General features: G+C 31.1%; 1 protein-coding gene across 1 annotated transcript in view; it reads left to right on the top strand.

Annotated features, from left to right (window-relative positions):
* The window catches only part of LOC129944264 (rho GTPase-activating protein gacU), a 127,863-nt gene that overhangs the window by 78,832 nt on the left and 23,408 nt on the right, over nucleotides 1-25,623 (top strand). The gene's annotated exons all lie outside the window — the stretch shown is intronic.

The raw sequence follows: 25,623 nt of genomic DNA, 5'->3' as shown, positions 1-25,623 counted from the left end.
TTTTGTAAAGATAACAATGTCAAGTCTCAAGTAGGCGTTATGTACTCTTTATGCAGGGTGATAAGAGAAATAAATATTTATTTTTTACTCATTTTGTTTATACTTTTGATAAAATGCTAAAAATACAAAAATTACGCGCACATAAGATACGAACAGGTTTATATTTTATCAGGTATTATTAATTTCTTCGTTGGCATTATTATTATTTTTTTTTATAAACAATAAAGTTTTTATATTCTTTGAAAAAAGAAATTATAAAAAATATCTAAAATATAATAATTATTATGAAATAAGTTGAAGAACGTCAGATCTTAGAATCGTTCAACCTGCTTCTAGATAAATACAAAATTTCCAAACCTTAATAGAACTATCATAAACAGGTTAAAAAAAGAAGTTAATTTAAATTTTTGCCATTAATATTCTTTTTGTTAAAATTTATTCAAATGTAACAATTTATGAAAAGAATTGGAGGAACAAAAAATGCCCTACCCTCTTGTGATAAATTATGGTTCTTGATAATGATAAATTGCTGTAAGGCTATAATTTAGATGAATACAGTGTGAAGAACTCGTTTTGGTTCTCGCCCTTACAACTTTAATTTATCAGATATTGTTTTAAATCTTAAGCTAGACAAAAAGAATCAATTTTTCACTCATTAATCGAACATTCAATTGGCAGGTGGATAAAACACAATGGCTTGAGAATAAATTAATTATTTTTATGAGGAGTGAAGCATATTTGGTATTTAATTGACTATTGAAAAATTGGCCCTTAAGGTATGTGTGATATTTATAAAAGGTTTAATCGAAATTTGGATTAGTAATCAACACTTTAGCTTCAAAACGTATTTTCCAAAACAATGACAGGTTTAAAAATAGGGTTTTTTCAAAACATATTTGAAAATTATTTCGAAAAAGTTCCATAATTTCAAAATTTTTGTCAACTTGGTTTTGGCCACTTTGTTATTCAAAATTCAATTATAATTTTTGATTCATGTTTTTTGGGCCTATGAAAAAACAGCTTTTGATTTAAAAAGAAGAAACTTGAATTCTTGTTAGATTTCTTTCAAATCGACTTATTTTTAAAAATAAAAAGCTATTTGCAGTACTTCAAACAATACTTAACGAAATATTCGTCACTTTAAGCACACTTCAGTAACAGTGCTTATAACTTTTTAAATTCTAACCTTAATTCGTTTGTTTCAGGTTTTGTACTTATTTTACTGTAACCAAAATGCCCTATGATCTTACTTACTTAAGGTGGCGCTACAGTCCGGGTGGACCTGGACCTCAACCAACATGCGTCTCCAGCCAGCTTGGTCCCTAGCTATCTGTCTTCAGTTTCGCACGCCAAGTTGGTTGGGGTCTTCCCCCACCTGCGTGCGCCCCATGAGTCACGGTCTTCCTCTAACGTTCCGTCCCATGGGGATTGGATTGGAAGACCATCCAGGCTGGAGCGTTGATGTCCATTTGCTTTACATGACCAAGCCATCTAAGCCGTTGGATTTTAAATCTGCTATGAGTGTCTTATAGATGGTGATTTTAGATGCTCGAGAGAGGACTTTACTTCTCAATTGCCTTCTAAGTCCAAAAAGCAGCGATTTGCAAGAGTTATTCTTCGTTTGATTTCAGCGCTGGTGTCGTTGTCTGTGTTAATAGCGGTGCCTAGGTAAACAAAGTCCTTAACTACCTCGAAGTTATAGCTGTCTATGGTGACGTTTTGTCCAAGACGTCGTTGTTCTGTGTTCTTATTTGATGACAGCATATACTTGGTCTTGCCCTCATTGACCACTAAGCCCATCTTCTTCGCTTCCGTCGCAATGCTCAAAAACGCTCCACTGACCTCACGCTTTGATCTTCCAATTTTGTCAATATCATCTGCGTATCCGAGAAGTTGGATGGACCTTTGGAAAATTGTGCCTTTAGTGTTGACGGTTGAGTTTTGCACAATTCTTTCCAGAACGAGATCGTGAGATCTTTTCCGATCTTGATAGAGCAGCGTGCATTCTCCATCGTCATTCTGAGCAAACGGATAAGTTTGACAAAGATGCCAAAACTAGACATGGCTCTGTAGTTCGGCAGCGATGCCGCAGCTCTAGCCGCTTTGTTTGACTTAAATTTAGATATAGCTATCTTCACTTCGTCGAGGTCGGGTAGGAGGAATTCTTGATCTGCGTTGCCTTGGTTGAGTGGTTCTATCTCCCTTGTAGCGGTATTCGTCATCGCCGTTATATAATTTTGAGAAGAGGTCTTAACAAATTCTCAACAAAGACTGCGGTTCTATTACGATGTTCCCCTGATTGTCTTTACAGGCTTCGGGTCGTGGCTGGTACCCTTGGAAGGCTTTTTTTACCTTTTGGTAAAATTAATGAATCTTATTCCTGTCGTGACATCCCTCTATCTCCTCGATCGCGCGCTTGTCATGCTCTCTTTTTTCCATCTAAGAAGTCGGTGTTCCTCTCTCCTTTTCTGCTCGTATAGTTCCTTGTTTTGCTTTAGATTGGGCCGGAATATCCGTAGCAGTACCTTGGCTACAACGAGGTAGTGGTCCGAGTCAATGTTGTCCCATCGGAAAGTTCGGACATCCTGTATACTGGAGAAGTGTCGTGCGTCGATCACAATTTGGTCAATCTTCTTTACAGTTGATTGATCAGGAGATTTCCATGCCCCCTTGTGTATTGATCAGCCTGAATCCGTTGTCGGAGGTGGTGTCGGGCAGGCTGTATCTCCCGATTGTGCCACCAAAGATGTCTTCTCTTCCTAACTTGGTGTTAAAATCTCCTAAGATAATTGTAAAGTCATAGCAAGGGCACTGCTCATAAGTCTTGTCTAGGAGCTCGTAGAATATGTCTTTGGTGTGTTAAGTTTATTTTTTCGGATTTAGCCTTGTTGCGTTGAAACTGTTGAAACTCAAGAATTTTTGCCTGAGTCTAGTTCCAACAACAAATCCACACCCAAATAGATGCTGTCTTTGTTCTCGGTAGCAGTCGCCTTAGTATATGTAGCAGTCTTTTAGTTTGCGTTTACCGGTCCATCCCATCGCACTTCTTGGATGGCAATATATGCCTTGTAGCGGTTTAGGGCTTCCACTAATTGTTAGGCTGCATGTGGTCTGTTAAGGGACCTAACTTTCCTCGTACAGATCCGAAGTTCGTTTTCCTTATTTCAAAATATTGAAGTGGTTACATGAAGCTTAAATTGATTTTCCTAAGGCAACTACCAACTGACATTTCAATCGTTCATAAAATTGGCATGTTTATAAACTTTTCTTGGCGCGTTCAGATAAAAACACTTAGAATAGCTTTGAAAGGTATCAAATTTGGCAATTTATTATTTAGAAAATAGATAATTTTGTATTTAAATTCTTTTAAAGACGCCTTTTTATTCATAAACATGTAAAACTATTATCTTTTCATCATTTAATCTATCGAAATATTTAAAGAAACAGACCCAATTGTCAGATGATTACTATTCTACTAAATATTTAGCAGTTTATTAGCCATTCAAAAATTGTAATCCGTTCCTAACCTTAAACTCACTCAAGTAAAAACCGTGTATTTGAACATGTTTAACAATGACAGTGAATATAAAACACAAACCTTAAGCTGAAAAACGGACCTATTATTTTAAAATGACAAAAACTCAGAAGGCATTATGGCTGAATCACAAACACGCTTCAGCTTCGGCTTCACCTGACTTCGACCTCACGTTTCGTTTGACAATCGTAAGGAAAAGAACGTAATGTAACGTAATGTGAATCCAAACGGAAGCTCTAGTTCAATTATCTGAACATTTGCTTTGTCTGACAGCTCAACAGCTGTACAAAAATGTCAACAAACAAAATATTTGCTCTTTGTAAAGATGAAATACTAGAAATGTCATTCAAAACAACCTCGAACGGGCCCACCGTAACGCAGACGAAGCCGAAGCTAAAGAATGTTTGTTTTTCAGCCATAATGGATTTGTGAATTTACCTCTAGTAAAATGTAAGGACGTAACCACAAAACGATTTAAAATAAGCAAATTCATCATATCTTAAGTCTAGTAATTTACTTAAACTGTGCTTAAATATTTCTAAATTGTTAAACAGGTATTTTTTCGTTCACAATATACAAGAACTAGCCTTAGTTAAAATTCTTAGAAAACAACATTTACAGCACCAAATTCTTAGAGAAAATTTCTTGAAAAGGTTTTAAAATCAACGAGATATAGTTCATAAAATAGGCATGTAACATTAATCATACTTTTATTTGACACTTCATAGTAGCTAAAAGTGTCAGGTATCTGAACACACCTTCTTAAGTAAGGGAGTGTTCAGATGAAGTTAAATTTCAGATTTGTTTCATTACGTTTATAGTTAAAAATGTGTTTTAAATTACAAGTATGTTTTCATAATGCTCATACCTTAATGTATTATTTATAATATTGATTCATGAGTTTTTCATATTTTTCTCTAAAAAAAGTTTTAATACCTTATGGCCTCTTAGCACCCATTCCTGAAACTCTCTTTAAAATAAAGTATGTCTCTGTTTAATGTTTCACTTGAGTACCGAAGTTAATTTCTTTAACGATTACATTTTATTACCTCCATGAATGAGGCATATAATGCACTTTTTTACGGTCCATTTCTTCAGAAAAAAGTTCAAAACACAAATAAAAATGCCATTGTAACAATAATTATAATATCTTAACATCAAACTTGTGTAGTGACTAAATTAGTAAGAGTTGTAACTCCAACCAAACTAGAATGTAAATTATTTATTTTTTTCAAAGTTTTTTTTTTTAATGAATCCAATTTCCTCCCATTTCTTTTTATTGATTCTAACAAAAAATTTGACATGTTTATTTGAATGCTAATTTAATGAGTTAAAAAAATGTTTTATAACTCGCTAACATCAAGAGTCCAAAAATATCTGTCAAGCTATAGGAAAGACTTTAAGACAGAACGAGTTCAACGCACCTTTAGCTTCGTATTTTTCTTCATATGTCTATGTCCATAAAATATCCACAAATAATAACATTAGAGAAGAAAAAAAGATACAAAAACAGCTTTGAATTATGCAAAAGATCACCATAAATGTTTGATCACTTATTACTAAAATCAAATTTACTTTCAGCAAAAAAATAAAGAAATAAATTCATAAACTCATCATCATAAGTCTGTCGGGTTATAGAATAATGACGATAAAAGAAGATTATGGACATGGACAATCTTCATGCTTAGGTACACACAGAGGGGCATTTGACTAGAAATGTTGGACAACATTTGTTGATACAACTTCATTGTAAATCACGCATTTTGAATACATGCCTTTAGAAATTCTGATATTTCAAATGAATTTGTCTACTTCCCAGATCAAAGGCTTGTTTCATTTGTTAACTTCCCATAGGAAGTTATTGTAATGGGTCCGATTTGTCAAATTGAAAATTTTGACATTTCTCGACGTTTCAAGGTACCTAGAGTCGAAATAAAAGATTTTTAGAAAGATGTCTGTGAAAGATGCAGAAAGGGCTCTCAAAAAAATTGCGTGGGTGTTTTTTTTACTGTAGCAGTTTAAAAAAAAGGTGAAAATTTTGGTTAACCCTAAATATCTTACGAACCAAAAACGTTAGAGACTTGAATTAAATTTTATATAATATATTGTAACGTGATACCAAACATACATATTTTTTGAAAAAAAATCAATCTAACGGTTTTTTTTATAAATCAAAAAAAACTGAAAAAAAATAATTGTCACCTCCAAAATTTAACGACTAAAATATAATTTCATCTCCAAAACAATTTTGAGCAACGGAGAACAATGTTTATGAAATCTGATAAAATTTTGAGAAAAATCGAATTGACAGTTTTTTTTATAAAAAATAAAAATCTAAAAAAAACATTACTCAAAGTTGGTAAAAATTGAATATTGATTCAAATATCTTTTCAAAAACTTAAAATTTAGGGTTAAAACTTATTTTATCTTATAACAAATATTGAAAACAATATTCAATAAAATTTTGAAAAAAATCGAATTGACAGTTTTTTTTACAAAAAATAAAAACCTAAAAAAAAATAATAAAAGTTGGTAAAAATTAATTTTCGACTCAAATATCTTTTCAAAACTTTGAAATATTGGCTTAGATTCACTTTAATCTTTCAAAAACTATTGTTTTCAACGTGCAGTAAGATTTTGAAAAAAATCGAATTGATAGTTTTTTTACAAAAAATTAAAAACCGAAAATAAAATAACAAAAGTTGGTAAAAATTGAATATCGACTCAAATATCTTTTCAAAACTTTGAGATATTGGCTTTAATTTACTTTTATCTTTCAAAAAATATTGTTGTCAACATTCAATAAAATTTTGAATAAAATCGAATTGACAGTTTTTTTTACAAAAAATTAAAAACCGAAAAAAAATTAATAAAAGTTGGTAAAAATTGATTTTCGACTCAAATATCTTTTCAAAAATTGTAGATATTGTCTTATATCTACTTTTATCTTTCAAAAAATATTGTTGTTAACATTCAGTAAAATTTTGAAAAAAATAGAATTGACAGTTTTTGTACAAAAAATTAAAAACCTAAAAAAAATTAACAAAAGTTGGTAAAAAATGATTTTCGACTCAAATATCTTTTCAAAAATTTTAGATATTGGCTTCAAACTTATTTATTTTACAGAAAATATTGTTTTAAATATTCAATGATTTTTATATAAAAATCCAACAGTCCGTGTTTTCATAAAAAAATAAAATCTACAAAAAATAGTGCGCAAATTTGGTAAAAATTGATACAAGTACATATAGACAAACTTTTAAGCAAGACAAATCGACAGACGGGTTGGGAAGTTATCAGTGTGGGTCGCATCCCAGCCTCTTTTTTTTTTTATTGTTTTTCGATGAACTGTCACTTTTTTCGACGTGTCTATATGCTCTGTTTTTAATATTGATTGACATTTAAAATACCTAATAAATTGCTAAATGCTCAGGAAAAAGATAACTAGTATGCCAACTAAGATTAATCGAAAAGTTGTGTATGGTTTTTTAAGAGTATTAATTTGTATATTACTAGAACTTGACTACTTATTGACAATCTTCACTTCCATTTTAATATTTTACAAACAAAAAATAATTTAACCCCAGAAAATGTCTTTCAAACAAAGAATAACGACATCTGGTGTAGGTTTTATTAAAATCGAATTGACAGTTTTTTCTACAAAAAAGAAAAACTACTAAAAATCGATTTCCGACTCAAATGATACGAAATTTTTTTGTCATAATGGAAAGAAAAATCTAATTGACATCGTTTTTTATCTAAATTGAAATGCTACTAATTTTACGGCTCACTGATTTGACGTTTCAAATGCCTCAATACAAAACAACTTAGACTCCACTATTTTTTAATTTTCTTAAATGACAATTTATTTCGAAAAATATTATTTTCAATTTTTACAAACATCAATAGAAACTATTTCAGTGTTTATAGCATCCCAGCCTTTTTTTATTCTTTGTTTTTTTTTTTCATAACCTGTCACTTTTTAGACGAGTTCAGGTGCACCGTTTTTAATAAAATTTATATTTTTATATTACTTGTTTGGAAATGTCTTGGAAGTTAACGCTTTTTATATAAACAAAACTTATTGCGAAAATCTGCTTAGATTAGAGGACATAATATTTACAGACAGGACAAAGCTGTCAGAAAAAGAACAGTCAAAAATAATGATTACCTATCCATAATTATTTTTAACAAGTTCCCTAAATTCGGAGTTATGCAAATTTTAGTATTAGTTTGTAAACTGACCACTTTGTGACAGTTTTGTCAAATATTTGTTGATGTTTTTATCTGAATTAAAATGCATCATTTTCTGTCAGATTTAAATATGAACAAATTCTAATGTGAGTACAATAATGACAAAATGTTAGGAGCATCGCACGCGTTCATGTCAGAGATTAGAAATAATTGTCTTACCACTTCAGCGCTTGTCCGACTTTAAGAGCCTGTTACATTAAAAGGCAACAACAAAAACAGCAACAAAAAAACTGTTAATAAATCTGTGTATCTAGGTCACAGATTAATGATCATATATAAAAGAAATAGACGTTACGCTTTTGAATCTGCAAGATGCAAATGTAAAACAAATTGCAATCTTCCAGTAACACAAAATGTATCTACATCACACGTAAACATTATGCATCAGAGAAACTTTGCATAGATAGACGCGAGGAAGAGAAAAAGAAAGAAATTATCGCTTCCTTGACTTTCATCTCTCTATCTCTCTCCTCTTTGCAGTAGTATCTATTGATGTAAAGAGAAGAAGAATCTAGAAAAGACCTTCAAAGAAGATTAATGTTCTGTATCTGAAATCCCCTTTATGTCACTTCTAACCCTGGTGGAATTAACTGGAACTAAGATATGACAATTGGATTTACATTTGAATACACAATTTGAAGACATTACGCATGCTGATATTTTCCAAAATATAAACAGGTGAAACGACAAAAAACTGGAAAGCCGATGATGTGTGCCCCGGGGCGGTATTGGCATCGGCATCAAGATAAAACCGCACCATAACGAATAACGATATCGAAGATCGCGCTTATAAGATCCACAGAGCGAGAGCGAGTTCAGTGATCTTTGGGGGAAGAATTATCGCATAAAAAATTATCTAACATTGATTTGCGGAACTATTAATTGAAATTGTTACGATTGAAAAAGAGGCATGTGGTTTCCCCCCCGCTATCCCGTTTGTCGTTTTCGTCTGCTGCAATGATAAAATAAATAGCGCCATCTTTGGGATAATCAGATTGAAAATAAGAAACACTGCGCTGCCACCATAACCATCTATGGAGTGTGGTTTATATTCACCAAAAACGGTCCTTGGAGATAGATATGCAATTATGTGAGTTTGTGTATCTTTGCCCCCACCACCGCGGCTTGCGCTGAAATCGCTGTGGTAATTTTAGGCGAGTGTCTGATCATTTGACGTTAATTATGTCACTAAAACGATATCAATACACTTTCACGACATTTTTCTACACCGGAAAAGCTCAAAACTGTAAGTAAGTAGTGCATATTCCCGGCCCAACCGTTTGTCGTACGTCTCACGTCTCACACTCACCGCTGCACTTCTGCATCGTTATTAGGTGATGCATATTATATGCAAGGCATGTATTTATGGAGAATCTTGTTTGGAGTGTTGTCGATACACTTGTTCAGTAAGATACTTAAAGCGGGTACATTGACTTTTGTATTTTATATCGACGACGACGACGATTAAGTTAAGTTTGATTTTTTGTTTCTTCTTATAATTAGCCATCAGAGAGCAAAACGCGTTGCACTGACAACACAAGACACAATCAATTGACAGTCAATAAACCTTCTTGTCAAATGCAACGGAAGAGGGAGTACCTATTTATAAACGAACCTCTTTAGTTTGTGGATGACCGTAAAGATTGTTCAAGCGGTAAAATGTCGTTTCTTTTCGTTAGATTTTTGGTCCGAAGTCATATTTGTTGAGATATGGAAATGAAAGAATAGATTTAATAAATGTTGTTGTAACTTTTGGTTGCTTCTTTTCTTCTATACATTGTTTTGTCATGGGTTTTGTCTTTTGTGCCACTTTTCTTTAGGTTAGCTATAATGTCGTTAGGTGGCGTTACCAATAGTGTTAAACGGTGACTTTGAGCAACCGATGATTTGGCTTTATGCCGATTTATATACCCACAGGTTGTATAGATATTATTTTAGATACTTTTATGGAATAGGTTATAGTATAGATGGTCATTTTGATAGCTTTCTCTTTTCTTTCTTTTTTCTGTATTTTGTATATTTTTTCTCACCAGAATAGAAAAGTGTTAAAAGCATTGTTAATAAAAAAAGAGTTAAATATTAAGTTAAGTTGAAGGTTTAAAATGAAAATTTAGGAAGACATATTTTAGGTTCATTATAATAATAATTGATATACATAAATAAATTAAGAGAGTGTTGATTTTCTAAGAATTTTAAATATTTTATTGTTATGGAAATCGAAAGTTTTTATGATTATTTTTTGTTGGTTTTGGGAAATTACTTGCTGCCTAATTTATCAATAATATTTGTTTCGGGAAGTGTTCATTAGTTGTTTCAATAGCTAAACCACAAATTAAGCTTTTTATAGAATTTAATAAGTTTCTTAACGACTTCACGATATTTAACAATATCATGTGTCAAATTTCGGGTGTTGAGAAGAAAGTTTACTTAGATTTTTGTAATTTTTTTTTATTTGCTGAGCTTTTGAAACAGAAGAAACTGCTTCTTCACACAGATTTAGAAGTAAAACAAACAAAAATGCAATGACAATATAACTGTCATCTGTCAAAATAAATCTATTCGGGCGTTGCGGTCGGTCTTATGATATATACGATTTGAAGAGGAGTAAAAACCTGAGATTGCCTCATACGAGTCCACGAGACCGAACGGAGTGTTGTGGTTTAGCTATAAATACGGACAAATTTGACGTTTGAAGCTATAAGGGGCAATAAGAAAATTGTGAATATACAACCTCAACCAATTAACAGACTTGTCAATTTTGTTTTGCAATGACGTAAGACGATTTTTTCAAGACAAAGGTTGTAATTGTTAAACGCAATACATAAAGAACTGCAAACAAGAAGAACTAAGGCCACAAAACATTCAATTACATAGTTGGGAAACCTTCGTACGTTTCACACTTCAAATCTCGTTTAGTTGCATTGTTGTATTTGTAGTTTTGACACTAAGCCCACCAATATATTTTAAATTTATCAACAAATACAATTCAAGAGGTTAGCTCTTGTTTGAGTCAGAAGAAGATAAAATAAAAAAGAGTAAAATGAAAATCTGCAAATTTAAATGTCAACTTTGACATTTCTCTCGTAGTTAAAATGTCATAACATCACTCTGATGCTCCCGCAACTCATTCAATAGATTTTGTTAACTGCAAAAATGTATATTGTGGGCGTACAAATTGATGCTTTTAGGGTTATAATTAACATGTTTAAAGTTTAAACACAATGCGAGCTTGAGGTGAAAACAGGGAAGGATTAAAGAGAAGATACCGATGCACATTGGTCTTAAAGTTTTGAATATCAAAATGATAGGGAAAAACAGAGCTGGGTAAAACATTCCACATTCTCGATGTGCGGTTAAAAAGTGAATCTCTATACTTGACAGTACATCCGAAATTGGACTCAAGGTTAAACTGATGTGCATTCTTAGAAGTAAGAGTATTATGGCTGAATTATTTGAGGGGGAAATGCAACTGGCTAATTCGACAGAACATTGTTTATAAAAATATCGGTAGAACAACGAAAGTCATGAAACACTGCGGCGGTGTTCAAGTGACGTAATTGTTTCGGTTTTAGTTCTCGTCTATCATTTTCAAAGCTCTTTTTTGGATCCTGTCCAAAATACTTAAACTTGTTTTAGGGGCACCTGCCCAAATATGCAACTAACGTTGTTTCCAAATAAGTACGGACTAATTATTATCACATTATCACCTGGTGAACCTCGCGTGGGTTGGTGTGGTCCCATGTATGGCAATTTTGCTTGTTAACACAGCCATTCATCCAAAAATGCGTTTCGTCACTAAAGACGATTTTTCGGTCAGAATTGGGATCCTTTTTCAAACGATTCGAAGCCCAATCAGCGAAAAAACGGCGTTTTCTATGGTGATCCTGGGTCAGTTGGATTTTGTACGGGTTTAGGCCCAAGTCCCGACGCAAAATTCGCCAAATTGAAGTCTGCGAAAGGCCCAGTTCTTTTGCACGGCGGTGGCAGTAATTATGGTTTCAGAAGTTCAATTATTGTTCGAATGGGTTTAATTTTTAAAGTGCATAGAAGAATTAACATCTTCAGGAACCTTTTTGAGTATATAGTGTTTTGTCATGAATATTGCAATTTGTATTTTAGTCAAATCGAACGAACTTATATATGAGTTGTTTTTTATATTGCAGTTGTATTCTGGTACACTTTTTCACATTTCGAATTATACTAAACCAACTGCTCACTATTTTATTAAACGAAATAAGGCTTTTAAAATATTTATTAATTTTAATATGGTACTTAAACTTTAAAAATTAAACAAAATTTTTCAATTTAAAACCATGTCCGCACTTGAAATTCTGTTTTTAAGTATTGCATTGTTTTTGAACACACCCATTGGCGTTTTAAAAAAAGAAGCAATATGATTGCCAGTAGTGCTAAATGTGAGCATGTGTTTGGTTTTTGCGAGATTTTACCCACACTCTTACACATACAGTGCTCCGCAGCTTGTAGGTTTCTAATTTGGTGCCGTGAATTTTGTTTAAAAATTGCCTTTATTGCGATTTTCAAATAATGGAATAAAAAATGGAATAAAGCCAATTTTCAGCAGTTGGTCTGATTGCACTTTGACAAAAAGAAATAAGGCCAAATTATTATTAGAAATAAGACCAATTCATCTTTATGACTTGGGGTAGTTGAGAGGTTGAGTTTAGGTATGCAAAGTTTCCTTGCATCAACCAGACTGTTGAGGGTGAAATAAAACAAATGTGACCTTATTTCACTTTGTTTAAGTCTACAATTCGAATCATAAAATATAAATTTGTAATTGCAAAGCTGATGACTAGAAGTTTTTAATGACATTATTTTAGTTTTTTTCACTAAGGATTAACTTATGAACCAAGTTCTTAGAATTTCGAGATCTTCTTCGATTTGGATGTTACAATTATGTTCAGAGTTTGACTGGTAGGTATATATACGATATATCATCCGCAAAAGCCGTAGGAATTGCAACCTAAAGAGAGAGTTACACCAGATTTATGATATCGAGCTTCACTCAAAACACCATTAACTACTACTTTTTGAACTTTTTCTTTTAAATATGACTTCAGCCACTAAAAGATAACTCCTCTAAATCCTGCATTATATAATTTACTTAGCAATTAATCATTATTAACCATATCAAAGGCTTTAGTCATATCAATAAAAAGAGCCATAGTCAGTTTATTACTGTTCAAGCTGCTATAGAGTTGACTGCAAAATCGAAGAATTGCATCTTTGGGTGACTTTCCAGAACGAAATCCAAATTGATTTTTGCTAAAAAAACCATTTTTATCTAAGAAAGAAGTAATTTTGTATTCATTAATTTTTCGAAAACTTTTTAAAAGGTGAGAAGAAGAGAAATAGGTCTATAGTATATTTGTTCTATCTTCTTTTTATAAAGAGGAATTACCTCCGCACATTAAAATTGTTGAGGAAAACAACCTTGTTCAACACTTTAGTTAAATATATAACTTAACACATCTGATATATCTAAAGCAATATTTTTGAGTAAGTTGCTAGATATACCATCTGAAGTACAAGAGTTTTTCTATTCCAATGATAAAATAATTTTGTAAGTTTCAAAAGACGAAATAGCATCGAAAGCAATGCTGTTAGGTTGTAAATATTCGGAATTCAAACTGCGTTGATCAGAACAGTTGCAATCAACATACAAATCAAAAGACGACTTTAATTTTTTAGAGATGAAATATCTTCTGAAACAATAGTTCCTATTGCGTTAGAGTTAATTTTCTTTCCTAAAATATCGTTGATAATTTTCCATTCCTTTTCTGTGTTGCCTTTCGAACTTCTGAATCCTTTTTTTTATCTTTTTAAACTGTTCTAAGGTATTGAAGACATTACAAAATGTTGTATTTTTTTTTTAATACTGGCTATTAATTTAAACGAAATTTTTGAAAAGGCTTTACTATCTGCTAATGAAATCAAAAATTTCTTTCTCAACATTTTTTTCTGGAAGCTGATAACAATTATTATAGCTTGAGCTTTTATTGAAATAGTAATAAATTTTTCTTTTCATTTTGTAAATTACTTCAAGTTCCATATTTGAATAATCAATGGAAAAAAAGTGCAATCTTATTCACTTAAATATTTCGTAATAACAACCAATTAAGAAAATAAACAAATTTCTTATCAGCCGATGAAATTTCAAAAATGTATTTCATTATGATGTTTATTTCTTATCTGAACTCATATTGTTTTATAAAGATTGTAAAATGTATTTGTTTCCTAATTTCCCATTAATCATATCATGAGTTGAAGTAATTTTTAGAGCGATTTAAGACAAATTATGGGTCTTTTTTAGTTTTGAGCAGAACACAAAAATAAGAAAAGATTTTCGTTTTTACTTGAAATGTTTTAAAGTAGAGGACCAACTCCTTATCCCTGTGGAACTCCAGCTCTTATGATTTTTTATTGTTGATTTTTAGATCCCTAGTTGTAAAACAGATTTTTTTGAGAAATATAAAAAATAAATTTATATTTGTTAAGCTCATTTGAAAGAGCTTTGGAAATAAAAAAAAGATTAAAATTAACATCTCATTTTCACGTAAGTCGAATCTTAATCGAAGAGTTTTTTTTTAGAAATTGGTTGCTGGGTTTTTTTAAATAAAAAATGCTAAACAAACTTTAGCAGGGATACCAGAAACTTGCTGTAACGAATTTTATAGGAGCTTTTTCAGTATCAACCATGCTCACAAAGCCTTCCTTCAGTTTTTAAGGTTGAATTGAGGAAACAAAAATCGAAACTAAGATTTGAAGTTGCTTTAGAAAAAAGTTGAATATCGTGTAAGGTTTCTTTTTTTATATAAAAAGCGCAAACTTAAGGAGATTTTTGTTATGAATGCCAAGACACAGTGCGATCATTAGGAAATGGAGCTCACATCACGATTTAAACAGCAGCGATATTTCTTCGTAACTAAGGTTGTCCTTAAAGTAGTTGTTACTTCAGAGGTGATAATTAAATTGTGAATATAAATTTCTGCTTTCAGATTGTCGTGCTTCGTCAAGTGTAGAGGAGTAAAGTTGTTCTTTTGAGGAGAAGTTCCAGTCTAAATTAATGTTGTAATAAGAGGCAATATTTTGCTATTTCATCATCTATCAGTCGATGTTTCTTTGTTCGTAGTGCAGCAATTTTTTTGTTAGACGAGTATCAGAATGTGAAGCAGTTTTTAAAATGTAGTTTGCTTGAAACTTAAGGGTATTAGTAAAAATCTTAGGAAGCCCTGTTTTAAGATGTAATGCATAATTTGGGGTGTTTCTTCATCTATTCCCTAAATTTGAGTAGCATAACCGAGTGTTGATTTTACTACGGTTTTGGAGACTTTACATTTAGATGAAATAGTGATGCTTTGGTTGTAAAATACTTTTCTCCACGTCATGTTGACCAAGCTCTGGGAAGCAGCAGCTTTTCCTTGAAGGTGGTTTTTGAAGTCTAGAACAGTATTCATTTTTACTTCCAGGTATTTATATTCTTTAGTAACTTCAATCTCGTTGGCTTTGTAGTACCATTTATTTCTATTTAAACTTCGTGAGCTTGATTCTTATCGATTTTTCAGTGTTTATAGAGAGACCCCAGGTTTTACAATAATATGAAAGACGGTTAATCATCAATTGCAGGTTTTCAGGTAACTCCGATAGTAAAACTAGGTCATCCGCATACAAAAGCACATTAGCATTAGTTCAACTCCTGAGTCTGTATCAAACATTGAGAGTAAGCTGAACCATCCCATACTGCTGCTTGCGTTTGATAAAATTTGTCGAAAGACCTACTTGTGACAGCTTGTATAAGAGTGCATTTCGGTTAACAAGGTCAAGCACTGCTTTTGAATCTTCCAAAAATGAGTAAACTTTCTTTTTCCTAGCTTGAAATGCTTTTATTATTGAAGTGATACAAAATATTTGGTCAACAGTTGAGTAATTTTTTCTAAACCCGGCTTGAAGCTCCGTAAGAATTTCATGATTGTCAACCCAATTTTCAAGCCTGCTGACAAGTATACCGCAAAAGATTTTAGTGTTCATAAATGAGATTCCACGGTAGTTTCCAGGGTTATTAGAATCAACCTTTTTTATGTATTGGAAATATCACGTACTTTTTGAATGAGTTTGGTATTGTAGCTGTTGTTAATATCGTATAAAAAAGATGCTTTTAATTGTTGTTCAAGGTTGGGCAGGCGTTTTTTAAAAATTCATGCGGTATACCGTCTTCAACGGGTGGTTTTCCATTTTTCCTTTAATAATAACATTTTGGATTTCATTAACTGTTATTTCCGAACTAAATAAGTACTAAATAAGTTGGGTATGAAGGAGCTTTCTTGTTCTAGTATTACGATTGAATTATTTGATGGAAGGAAATCAACTGGCTGTTTCACTAGAAAAACTTCGGACGTGTATTAGTCTTATTGATAACAGCTAAATTAAAAGAACCCTTTTCTGTCTCTTAGTTTTACATTTTTCTAAGCAAGAGCATCTTTTAGATTGATGTAATTCTTTAAGAGTCGAGAAGTATAGACAAACATTTTAGAAAAATAAGATTATTCATTCAAATCCTAAAAATGTTGAAATTTGCAACGTATTATAATTCAAATACTGGAAACCTTGATCACCAACATATATTTTATTAATCTTTAGAAATTCTTCAAATATCTGTTCATTATGAAGCATAATCTATTCAACTATTAAAAGCAAAATCTTGTTAATAAAAGACTTCTATTAATTTACACACGCTCTTGCAACCTGCTCAATAATTGTCATGCGAAAGTTAAATACATCCACAGTTCATATTAATAGTTTCTGACATTCCATTGTAATGAACAACAAACCACAATAATAAATCTATAGAAATATCCTCAAGACTCACTTTATAACTTTTGACTGATGACTTTCAACAAATCTCCAAAGCTTACAATCTCAATCTATGAGATTGATTATAATATACTTCGTCAGAAAGTAAAAGGTTCAAAACAAAGATACTTCTTTTTATTATTATTTATTTGATTTAAAGATGAAAGCAAAATCCAAATAAAGAGAGAAATGTTTTGAAATACAAATAAAAATAAAAAAAAAAACACAAATTTATTTAGGTCGCAACATCTTATCTATCTCCGAGCTTATAAAATTCTCCTTCAGCCAAGTGATATCATCCCATATATAGCTCTTAGAAGTTGTCTCGTTGTTGTTGTGCTGAAATCAGACAATATTTACCTTGTTACCTGCGACTTTTATGCTTCACCAAAAATAAGATTCTTCATAGGATTTATAAATCTTCCATTCCGGTTTTATTTTTCTTTCATAAACAAAAAAGGTTATTTATAAATCTTAAGGTCCACAAACATTTTTTTTATTAAATATTATTATTTATCTTTATACTCTCGCTTATAAAGATTGTTTTTTTTATCTTTTGTGTATTTTTTGTTTAAATTTTTGTTTAACAAAAAAATGTAGAAACTTTAAATTTATGAGTCACAAAATTTTAGACAAACAAAATGTCTATTCGAACCTAACCGCTGATCAAACAAATAATAATAGAAACTTGTGGGATACCAGCTTCCACCACAAAATTTAACCCAAAGATTATCTGGGCTTCAAAAATTCTTCTTCTAAGCTTTCAGAGGTCTTGATGAAGCTTTTGAAATCATGTGAGGTATCTCGTATTTTATAGATACGGTTGCCACTTTAAAAATAAAGAACAATAAGGATTTTAAAACATAGAGAAATTTTCCCAAGGGGAAGCTTAGTCAAAGGCTTAAAAATAAAAACTATAAAGACCTTAGTGGTAACCGTGATCTTAGAAGACAAAGTTTATTTTATTATTCTCTATACCAAACCCATTTCCATTCACATCAATAAGCCAGAGATCACACCCTCTCCCATGTGCCTGAAGCCTGCAGCATAAACAGCAACCAGCCTGTGGCACATACAACAAACATTCAATTCAAAAACAAGCCTAAGCCAGGTGATAAATGTAGGTAGGTTAGGCAGGCAGCCAGGCAGGTATAACTTAGAAGACTCGTTTGCTAAACTTTTTATATATGTACCTACCTACGAGCGACGGGTAGAAGAAGACTTGTTTACATTAAGGTTGTGTATACACGCGAAGTATCTAGCAGAGTCTTTGAAGTATTCTTTTTTTTTTCAAAGAATTTTCCACATCTTGGATTGAAACTTAGGTAGGGGATATCCTATCTAACCTACCTAACAACCAACCAACCAACCTATTCCAAACCATTTGGAATTTTATGTTTTCTTCAATAAAGATACGTGACGTCAGCAAAGTATCTTACAGATATCTCTAAAGAGAACAAAACTACATCTTCTGGGAGTTGAGCTGAGTTAAGCTAAGATGGAGTAACCTAAACGCGACGGAAAAAATTGCACCAAGAGAAGAAAGCTTTATTTCACCTCTTTGCTCGATCACACAACGTCAACGGTTACGGCTACGGCTACGGCAACATCAACATCAACAGCCAGAGCGCTACATCGATTCAAACGTGGTTAATATCAGTCGTACAGGTGGGCTTCTCGAAGACAGGTGAACTTAACATTCGTTGCAAGTTGTGTTGTGGATATTTTTTTTTTAATTTGTTTTTGCATCGTTGTTATATAGAAAGCTTGAAAGAAGTAAAAAGAACAAAAACAACAACAAAACGTACTCAAAAGAAAAAGAATAAAGTATCTATAGAAGACGTGGTTCTGTGAATTGTTGTGGGTTGCCACAACTTCAGTTGGCCAAGGTTGATAAAAATATCAGTCGAGACTTTTACCAAAGTAAATACCACGCGTTTAAGAAATTCAAAAACAAAAACAAAAACAACAACGAATAAAAGAGAAGGTTTGGCCGGGTTACAAAAAAAAAGACAGAAGAAAGATTAAAGATTTTCCTGAGACGTGGTCTTTGGTCTCCACCCGGTCGTCAACGTCGTCCGTAGTCACCGTCGTGCCGCGACTATAACGAAGTCGAACATAATACATACGCTACACAAAATGATTTTTAATTGATTCTGTGGTCGCGTCAGTGAAAGTTCCACACAATTCATCCATCCATCTATCCCAGCCAGCGATCCATCTATCTACCCATTGCTCGCTCGAACAGTCCGATCAATCCATCGTCACCGTGCGTCGCTCGTTTAGTTGAGTTTCGATACGTTTCTCCTCCGGCAAAATATACAAAAATATCGGTGTTTTGTATTCCTCATCCGTCTAAAAGAAGTGGCAAGGTGTCATATTTGCTAGATATACGATTTATGATAAATACAAAAGATACAAGTGCAATTACTGTCTGTTGTTGTTTTGGTGATTTATCCATTGAAAGTTTTACTTCATCCAAAAGATACAAAAAGTTTTACCAATCAAAAATTCCTCCATTTTTACGAAGATACGAGTAATGTTGTAAAAAAGTTGTGTGAGAGCGAACAAGAAAAGTGTTGATCTTTTATTTTTAATTTCTTGTTTTTTGTAATTATCATTATTCAAAAAATAAAATACATCCAAGTTTTCCCTCGACTGCGAAAACCGTGGAAGTACGTTGCATTGTTTTGCGCTGCTGCATCTGTATCTATCTAACTATCAAAGTATCTATCTATCTGCGCTTTATAACTTATATAATCTTAATGCGCACAGTCGCTAGTCATTAGAATCCAAAAACAAGAAGCAAAAGAAGGCGTTTTTATTTTTTTTATTTTTGTTTTAAATACCTCTTGAAGTAGAGTATCTATTCGAATGCATTGTCTTATGCAAGCTTCTATGCTTACTTAGTGAGCCTTTCTCATGCTTCACACCTGATTTACACTCACGCTCGATAGTGCACAATAAAAATATAGTGTTATAAGAAGAAAAATAACCAACCTCCGTTAGACAAGAAGTGAAGTTCTGCGCGCTGCATTCGCAACCCTCATTGCATCGCATTGCATTGTCATCAATTTTATATTCCATAGCGAGGAAAAAGAAGTACAAATAGAAGAAAATCCAGAATGAAGCCGACCAGTGGGAAGCCGCTGGTGACAATTTGCACATACCAGGTAGGTACTTACGAGTATAGATGCAAACTTCATGAATACTCTAAGACTTTAAGACCGTAGTTAGATAAATTTGGTAGGAGGGTGATTTCAGAAGTGGGATTTTGTTTGTTTATTTTGTACGAAATTTGAAATTATGGAAAGTGGTACAAAGTTGGTTTGTTATATGTTTTGAGTGGTTTTTATTGTTATGGAGGTGAGAAATTTGAAAAAAGTTTATCCAATTCGTCTTTTGTTTATAGAAAACAAAACAAATTAGGAAAACATTGTCGATTTTTGTTTGGTTAAAAAAAGCAAAAAAAAAGGGCGTATACGCCTGAGTGTACCAATACGAATTAATTTGAAATAAGAAAAAATTTCTTCTTGTTTTAAACAAATACTGGAGTAATCTTTCTATTGGATGAAACAATTTTGAAGTCACTGTTTTTCTTTGTTCTCGAGAAATTTACATAAATATTAATTTTTTTCCTTCTTAGAATTAAGTGTGTTAGGATTTTTCAAAAAGTTTTATAATGTTTAAGAACAATATTTTGTAAAGGATGAAGAAAGTTTTGAATTTAGTACCTTTTTTTTTGTTCGTTCTGAAGATACTTGATTTGACATACAATTTTGACCAGTTTTTGGTTTAACCCAGTCGCTTAAGTCGCCGAGCACCAAAACATTTATAATTCATTTTAAAATTAGAATAAAACAGAGATGCTTTCATTTTTTCAAACTATTTATTTGTAAGAACTAAAAGAGACAGAAAATCCCCAACGTTTGTTTTTGAAGAATACTCCATTTTGTAAGAGTGGATTACAATAGTAATCAGCGTGACGACTGCAGTTTTAATTTTTATTAAAATTTCTGTCAACAATTTTCTGAGAAGTGAGGCATATGTTGAAAAGATGGAATAAGTTGATTTCAAAATCTATTTCGTCCCCGAGATATTTTAGTCAAAAACCATGGCTTACCAATATTTAGAACTCTTTTTTGATGGTTCATTTTACCAAATGATATTGTTTTTTATGGCTGAAACACATACACGCTTCAGCTTCGGCTTCGTCTCCGTTACGTTAGGCCCGCTTCGAGGTTGCTTTGAATGACATTTCTTTTATTTCATCCCTCCAAAAAACAAATATTTTGTTTGTTGACATTTTTTTACTGCTGATGAGCTGTCAGACAAAGCAAATGTTCAGAAAATTGAACTAGAGCTTCCGTTTGGAGTCACATTACGTTACATTACATTCTTTTCCTTACGATTGTCAAACAAAACGTGAGGTCGAAGCTACATTGTGATAGCATGCATTGAATTCCTATGGCTGAACTCGTAAACGTCAGGCGAAGCCGAAGCTGAAGCGTGTATGTGATTCAGCCATTAAGGTGTTATTACTTTGAAGACTAATAATTTATTTGTTGTCAAAATGTTTGAGTCGAAAAATAATTCTTAGTAGTAAATCTTTTAGGTCTTTTTGTCAACAAACATTTAAATTCGATTTTTCTTAAAATTTTACAAGATGTTAGAAACGTTTTTCGTTGTTGTTGTAACTTTTTATTATGTTAAATGTTATATGTTTGATTCGTAAGAAATTTTTGATCAACCGATATTTGTTTTAAAAATTGTTTTACTTAAAAAAAAAACGACTCACGCAATTTTTGGAAAGTCATTCTTGCATCTTTTTAACTCTTGAAAAACAAATTTTCTAAAAACAATTTTTGAAGTTGATATCTTCTCTGGTTCCTAAGATATGCCCGACGAAAAAAGGGACACCATTCACACGTTTCTAAAAAAAAAACCATAGATTTAAGTTTCAGCAACTTTTAAACGTCGAAAACTGTTAATATTTTTAATTTGACAGTTCAGAACAATATTTTGGTATGGTTTAAAAAGAAAGATGTGTTCACGCCTAAGTGCACCGATATTAATAATTTTAAAATACGTCAACAGGTTCGAAATAAAATATATTTTTTGAGTTATTTTGTTATTATTGCACCTACTTCTCTCCCCGTTCTGACACTTTTTACCTTTATTAGCTTTGATACTGCTACAAAACGTATATTATGGATCAAGAGCTATGCCTTTTAACTCATAGCTATGGACATTTTTTGACTCCGGTTCCAAAATCATTCCATCACGTTTTGAGATAATATCTTTGAAAAACAAAAAACGTATTTAGGACTTTCAAGGCTACTTGTGCACATTCATTATTTAGTTTGTTTTTCAAAAAAATATGTCATGGTTTTCTAAATCTATAATCTTTATCGTTGATTGTGTTTGACCAATTCTTTGATATAATCTTTATCTTCAAATATTTAGGTTAGTATTTTATAAAGTTTTGAAAAATATTCATTAGTCATCTTCACCCGTTGCACACAAATCTAAAATCAACTTTGAAACATTTCTTAAACTTTTTTTTTTTTTCAAAAGAATAAGTCAAAAAGATTCGAAAGTTATTTTTGTTTTCGTAATGAGTCTGTAGTCTAAACAAAGTTATCACATCAAGTTTTTGAAATATATTTAACAAATGTAAGAATAAAATACCTATGAAAATCCGTATTTTTAAAAATTTAAAGTTACCTTTAAATTTTTAAAGTTACCTTTAAATTTTTAAAATGTTTCTCAAAACCACAAAATTCACAGTTTCTTGAATCTTCATTATAGAGTCCAAAACAACTTTATAACTATTGAGAATTTCTAAAATCTAAGTATGATTCTTAAATTATTAACTTCCCATAGGAAGTTATTGTAATGGGTCCGATTTGTCAAATTAAAAATTTTGACATTTCTCGACGTTTCAAGGTCCTTAGAGTCGAAATAAAAGATTTTTAGAAAGATGTATGTGCGTGCGTGTGTACGTACGTTCCTACGACCGTACGTTTGCAACGTTTTTTTCGTTTTCCATAGCTCAAGAACCAGAAGAGATATTGACTTAAAATAAATTTTGGTATACAGATAATAAGGCAGAAAGATGCAGAAAGGGCTCTCAAGAAAATTGCGTGGGTGGTTTTTTTACCATAGCAGTTTGAAAAAAGGTTAACCCTAAACATCTTACGAACCAAAAAACGCTAGAGACTTAAATAAAATTTTATAAAATATATTGTAACGTGATTTCAAAGATGTATATTTTTTGAAAAAAAAATCAATTTAACGGTTTTTTTATAAATCAAAAAAAGTGAAAAAAAAATTTTGTCACCTCCAAAATTTTACGACTAAAATATGATTTCATCTCCAAAACAATTTTGTGCAACAAAAAATAATGTTTTTTACATCTCATAAAATTTTGAGAAAAATCGAATTGACAGTTTTTTTTATAAAAAATAAAAATCTAAAAAAAACATTACTCAAAGTTAGTAAAAATTGAATATCGACTCAAATATCTTTTCTAAAACTTGAAATTTAGATTTCAAACTTATTTTAACTTATAAGAAATATTGTTTTTAACATTTCGAAAAATCTTGAGAAAAATCGAATCTACAGTTTTTTTACAAAAAATAAAAACCTAAAAAAATTAATAAAAGTTGGTAAAAATTGATTTTCGACTCAAGTATCTTTTTAAAACTGTGAGATCTTGGCTTTAATTTACTTTTATCTTTCAAAAAATATTGTTGTCAACATTCAGTAAAATTTTGAAAAAAATCAAATTGACAATTTTTTTTACAAAAAATTGAAAACCAAAAAAAATTAACAAAAGTTGGTAAAAAATGATTTTCGACTCAAATATCTTTTCAAAACTTTGAGATATTATCTTTAAACTACTTTTATCATTCAAAAAATATTGTTCTTAACATTTAGTAAAATTTTGAAAAAAAACCTAACTGACAATTTTTTGTACAAAAATTGAAAACCTAAAAAACATTAATCAAAGGTTGTTAAAAATTGATTTTCGACTCAAATATCTTTTCAAAAATTTAAAATATTGGCTTCAAACTTATTTTATTTCACAGAAAATATTGTTTTCGATATTCCGTAATTTTTATATAAAAATGCAACAGTCCATTTTTTCATAAAAAATTAAATCTACATAAAATAGTACGCAGATTTGCTAAAAATTGATACGAGTACATATAGACAAACTTTTAAGCAAGACAAATCGACAGACGGGATGGGAAGTTATCAGTGTGGATCGCATCCCAGCCTCTTTTTTAAACTGTATCTAGAAAAGAAAGATACTGTTCTTTGAAAATTTATCAAATAACTTGTTGTTAAGAATTATGTTGGGATTTACTTTGGTCTTAAAAACAACGTTTTTGGCTGTCTGCAATCCTGATGTGGAAAGGAAATGAGGTGATGTTGTTTATCTAAATTATTCCGAACATATAGTTTCTTTTGGAAAACAAGATGGTAGCATCATTTTTTCGGAGAATGTATAGAACTGTCAAAAAAATTCAAACAAAGTCAAAAAGTTGTAAACAAATTATTTTTTTGCTAGAAAATTTGTTTGTTTCGAAAAATATTTCCTATTGTCTGAAATCTACGTTAAATTTTCACCAAAATAAAGTGTACCAAATTTGAAGACCTATTTTATGTTCCTTTAAATCATTTCCATTGAAAAATGCAATTTTTTTAAATTACATTGTCTTATTCTAAAAGTGAAAATTATTATATACAAAATTGTCAAATCTTCTTTTCATTAAAAATCTTCTCAATCAATTGTTAAAAACTAGGTTACCATACGGTATTAAATATATTAAAAAAAACAATAAGTTTCGCTTTTATATATTATATTTTCTTTTCTGATATCACACAGCTGGTGTTTTTTATGTGTCAAACCAGTTCAAAAGCTTGAAATGTATATTTAAATTAAATTTAAAAAGTTTTTCATGATGACAATAAACATTAATTCTATACGATAAGCATTATACCTCAATTAATTATTGACAATATGTATGCTTTCAAGTGTGTAGGTAAATAGAATTCTTTTAATAATGTATCAACAAAAATTCAAATCAACATGTTTAATGAATATAAATTAAAAACATTCATTTTATGAAAATCGTCATTAAAAAAAAAGTGAAAAGAAGTGGCCCTAAGACTGTGTCGTGTGGTTAGTCATTACACATTTTTTTAACCGGCTTTTGATGACAAGTTGATGAGATGAATGTTGGAATTTTAAATATTGTTTGAAAATTTAATTAAGAAACACATTTCTATAAGAACATAGGAATTTTTTCAATTGGATTTTCGTAAGATTTTCTTTTAAAATTTGTTTCTACAAACTTTCAATAATAAATTTTGATGGAAAATCTTTGTAAAATAATAATCTTCAGTAAGATTATAAAAGTCAGCTTATTTTTTGAATCATATAGAATGCTTCATTAACAAGTTTTAAGATTTCTGAATTAATCAACAATTTGAGTGAGTTTAAACTCTTCCCAATCTATCTACGGCCATGGTTTAACATCAACTGCATCTAAATATTCATGTGTAAAAAAGTATTACAAGTAAACAAAAAGAAGTATCTAGAAGATATCTTGTATCTTTGTCTATATCCAACCTGAACTATAAGAATTATATATCTTTCCACATTTAAACGCAAAAAAAAACAACAACAGCAACAACAAAAAAATAATAATAATTTTGCAATTTTTTGAAGTTTAAAACTATCATCAAAAGTGATGTGTGGGAAAAATGTTGCATGTAGCATGCCACCATCAGACTCATATTTTGTTGTTGTTGTCTTCTTTTGATATTATTTTTTTTTTTTTATTTTTAAAAGACACTAATGATATTTATCTATTGAAGACGCGAGAGAGTTTGGAAATATTATTATTTCTGGCGTTGCATGTTGATAGAGTTGATGTGTTATAGGAACG

The sequence above is a fragment of the Eupeodes corollae genome, chromosome 2 (assembly GCF_945859685.1).
Source record: "Eupeodes corollae chromosome 2, idEupCoro1.1, whole genome shotgun sequence".
Lineage (NCBI taxonomy): Eukaryota > Metazoa > Arthropoda > Insecta > Diptera > Syrphidae > Eupeodes > Eupeodes corollae.
The sequence above is the reverse complement of the archived record's forward strand: the minus strand, read 5'-3'. Positions and strand labels throughout refer to the sequence as shown.